Consider the following 4,915-nt stretch of genomic DNA (forward strand, 5'->3'; position numbering starts at 1 on the left):
TTGTGGCATTTCTTCAAGTTTTCTACCTCTCAAGGTTTGCTGGTTTCACTCGTTTGTCAAAGAAGCAACTTAGTTTTACCTCTTCTCTTCCTCTTCCGTTTTCTCTCCAGTGCCATCCTAGATCTGGGACGAGATCCTCTTGTAGTGGTGGAGTGTTGTAACGCCCCGAGACCGATGCTCCAGAAGCCTTCCATGGATCCCAAGTTTCGTCGTGGATTTTATTTTGTTCGTTGCATTTCATCATTGCATCTTTTGCATTGCATCATGTCATCTCTTGCATTGCATCATGTCATCATGCAACCCTTGTTAAAAACTCTAAATAAATTGCATGGATCTTCGATCCATTTAAATCGAGGGAAATGCACATGGTGATTTCTCTTTAAAACATATTCAAGGTCTCCTACTTTTATTAGGGAGCTATATTAAATTATATTCCATTAATTTGGAATTTACCACAACACACGTGTATGTTAAATCCCTTGGCCTTTCCTTCTTCGAGTTTTGACTTTGTAACCTTGCCTATAATTCTTTTCCCTTTTATTGAGGCTCCTCCTTAAATCTCAACATTTTTGACCACACCAAACCTAGTCCCAATTCAAACCCATTTGAATGATATTCAAAGGAGTTTGAATTTAAATCTTGCATTCGTCCCTCTTTTCTATTTTTCTTGGATCAAGCTCATTTTTATGAGTCCGGGAAAAATACCTCCTGCTCAAGCTCCACCTCTAACATCTTTTTCTTTTCTTTCTCATCTCTGGTTTTTTTAGAGAGAGAGGAGAGCCCAGCAGCCGGGCCGGCCTGCTTCCTCGCAGTCATCCTGGCCCATTAGCCCAGCTCGCACCCCTACCTAACCCTAGCCTCTCCCCTGCTCGATCCACATCTCCCTCGCAGCCTCTCTTCCTCCCCTCGTTCCCCATCGTGCGCCGCACATCCACACACACCCACGCCTCATGCCCGATCCCCTCTCCCAACCTTCCTTCTCGCTACGCCGCCATCTCTCCCTCCTGCTACCCTCATCCCGTACCCTCTGCCTCCTCCTTGTCGCCTGAGACCGCTATGCCTCCCATCCCTGCAACCGAAGACCTCGTCCCCATGGTCTAGGCTGCCGCATCGAGCTCTTCTCGACGCCTCCCATGGAGACAGTGCCTTGCTGCCGCTGCTCTTCCGACGCTCGTTCCCCATCATCTCCGTCGTCTCCTCCTCCTTGTCCAACTCCGGTGGCTCCACACCTACATCTCCACCGGCGCCATCCATCCCCTCGCCCGCGCGTCTCCTCCACTAGCAGTCTGCAATGCCCGAGGGGATCCGAGCTCCTCCCCGTCCCCATGGTTGTTGCTTCCCTGCAACCGGCGTCCAAACCCCGCTTCTCCTACCTTGCTGCTCGTCCCAGCCGCATTGACTACGCCCTTTGCGCCTCCTCTCTGCTTTGCCATGGGCTGCAGCCTGCGCCAAGGCGCAGCGACCCCCTGCACACCGAGGCCTCCGTGCACCTCCTGCTCCCATCGACCCTACACCATGCCTCTGCCATCCATGAGATCTCCAAGACCAAGACCTCATTGAACAGGAGCATTTCTTTTGGATCGCCAAGTACCGCACCGAGCGCCAAGTACCTCTACGGATGCACTGGACGTCTACGACAAGTGTACCTCTACATTCTGGAATCGCCAAGTACCTCGACGCCGAAGACCCGTGTACAACTACTGACACCCGTGGATTTCATCAAGTACCTCTACCGACGACCTGAACATCTACGTAACATGTACACTACCATCGCCGTGTACCACTACTTCCACTACCGCCGACATGTACGACTATGAAACGTGTACGACTACTTCCCCTACGACCCGTGAATGACTACTTCCCTCGACGAACCCGAACCACTCTGAAAATGCTTGCTTCAAAGGTATAACCCCGAGACGATCAACCGTGGACCAAATACATCTGTTGTATGAGATGCTCGTGTTTGCCTTGTGCCCGTTTGCTTCATGCACGTTCCTCCTCGTTTGCCATGCTGTCGACCAGTGGGAACCCGGTATCAGGGATCACCCCACCATCTTTTGCATGTTCCGCACATCCACATCTTTGTTTGCACCAGTCACTCCACGAGTTATCGGAACCGAGATGTTGCCATGGCATCATTTTCGGATTCATCGCCGTGGCACCCTTTCTTTCCACCACGGTGACAAATGCTTCATAACATGCTCATGTCAACGTTTTCATAAAATTGCATAAAACTTGCATTGTCATTCGCATCATGATAACAACATTTAAAATGTTTATATTTGTTGTTTCCATTAATTTGCTAAATGCATATGGGGATTTACCGGATTCGTTGGTTGTTGTTCCGACCTCATTTAAACTTGCCTAGAGAGGTAGTATTTATTATGCTTCACCTCTTGCCATGTTTAACAACATTTAATATTGTTGGGTACAAAACCGAGAGAGAACTAAATAATTGATGTGGTGTTTCGTCAATATGCAACTCGTTGCATATTGAGCTCCACTTAATTTGTAGTATTGTTTGGGCACTTTGCCATGCTTTTAAACCGGTCATGCATCATACTTGGTTGTGCATCATGCCATGTTTATGTATTGGTTGTTTACCATGTTGTTTGCTTCTTTCCGGTTGTGATTTTCCTCGATAGTTCCGGTAATGTTGCGATTGTGAGGATTTGTTCGACTACCCCCGTTCGTCTTCTTCATGGACTCGTTCTTCTTCCTTGCGGGATTTCAGGCAAGATGACCGCTACCCTGGATCTCACTACTATCATTGCTATGCTAGTTGCTTCGCTCTATCGCTATGTTGCGCTACCTATCATTTACTCTTCAAGCCTCCCAAATTGCCATGAACCTCTAACCTTTGACACCCTTCCTAGCAAACCATTGCTTGGTTAAGTTACCGCTTTGCTTAGCCCCTCTTATAGCGTTGTTAGTTGCAGGTGAAGTTGAAGATTGCCCCATGATGGACATGGTTATGTTGGGATATCACAATATCTCTTATATTATTAATGCATCTATATACTTGGTAAAGGGTGGAAGGCTCGGCCTTATGCCTGGTGTTTTGTTCCACTCTTGCCGCCCTAGTTTCCGTCATACCGGTGTTATGTTCCCGGATTTTGCGTTCCTTGCGCGGTTGGGTGATTTATGGGACCCCCTTGACAGTTCGCTTTGAGTAAAACTCCTCCAGCAAGGCCCAACCTTGGTTTTACCATTTGCCTCACCACCACCTATACCTTTCCCTTGGGTCGGCCAACCCGAGGGTCATCTTTATTTTAGCCCCCCCCTCGGGCCAGTGCTTGTCTAAGTGTTGGTCCGAACCGAGTAGACTGTGGGGCCCCCTCGAGGAAACTCGAGGTCTTGTTTTACTCGTAGGATGTCTCATCCAGTGTTGCCCTGAGAACGAGATATGTGCAGCTCCTATCGGGATTGTCGGCGCATCGGGCGGCTTTGCTGGTCTTGTTTTACCATTGTCGAAACGTCTTGTAAACCGGGATTCCGAGACCGATCGGGTCTTCCTGGGAGAAGGTATATCCTTCGTTGATCGCGAGAGCTTATCATGGGCTAAGTTGGGACACCCCTGCAGGGTATAATCTTTCGAAAATCGTGCCCATGGTTATGGGAAGATGGGAATTTGTTAATGTCCGGTTGTAGATAACTTGACACCATATCCGAATTAAAATGCATCAACCCTGTGTGTAGCCGTGATGGTCTCTTTTCGGTGGAGTCCGGGAAGTGAACACGGTTTTGGGTTATGTTTGACGTAAGTAAGAGTTCAGGATCACTTCTTGATCATTGCTAGCTTCACGACCTTTCCATTTGCTCTGTTCTCGCTCTTATTTGCGTATGTTAGCCACCATATGTGCTTAGTCGCTGCTGCAACGTCACCACTTTATCCCTTCCTTTCCCATTAAGCTTTGCTAGTTTTGATACCCATGGTAATGGGATTGCTGAGTCCTCTTGGCTCACAGATTACTACAACAAGAGTTGCAGGTACAGGTTACGCGATGATCATGACGCGAGAGCGATGTTTGCTTGTTTTGGAGTTCTTCTTCTGCTTCTTCTTTGATCAGGGGATAGGTTGCAGGTCGGCAACCTGGGCTAGCAGGGTGGATGTCATTTGAGCTTCTGTTTGTATTTCATTCGTAGTCGGATGTTGATATTGTGTATGATGTATTGTTGTATTCGTGTGGCATTGTATGCCTCTTGTATGTATCCCCATCTATTATGTAATGTTGATGTAATGATATCCACCTTGCAAAAGCGTATCAATATGCGGTTCTATCCTTGGTGGGACCTTCGAGTCTCTTTAGAATAGTATCGCATATTGGGCATGACAGTTGGCCAGGCCATCCCTCCACTCACCCAGACCCCCTGTTATTCTGCGGCGACGGCAGCCTCACACCGAACCCAAACCAGTGAACCCTCGTACTCCTCTCCGCGTGGGCATCCACTGTCGTGTCTTCCCCGGCTCCACGTCCCCTTTGTAGGCCTCGTCGTCGTCCACTGCCCTAGTGCTCTCGGTGCGGCGTGCTGAACGTGGTCAAGGAACGACTTCCATCGGACGTGGACTGTACGTGGAGAGGGTGACGGCTCGGTCCACGGCCGCACACAAGGAAATGCCTCCTTATTACGCACAAAATAATGATTCATCCAGCTAACATCTGGGACCCACCGGAAGGGCCTCTGTATTTCACGAAAAAACATTTCCCCGCTGACAGGTCGGACCTACCAGCTATATCTTTGCACGCAAGGAAGTGCCTCCTTATTACACAAAAAAATGAATACTCCCCGTGCTAGTTGGGACCCAGCATAGTGGAAGGCTGACATGTGGGCCTAATAAGTTGACGTGTACCAAGGGCTTTGTGAACTTAGTCAATATAAATGATTCTAGCTGCAGTTACCGTACGATGTCCAT

This window comes from Triticum aestivum, chromosome 2B, assembly GCF_018294505.1.
Source record: "Triticum aestivum cultivar Chinese Spring chromosome 2B, IWGSC CS RefSeq v2.1, whole genome shotgun sequence".
NCBI lineage: Eukaryota > Viridiplantae > Streptophyta > Magnoliopsida > Poales > Poaceae > Triticum > Triticum aestivum.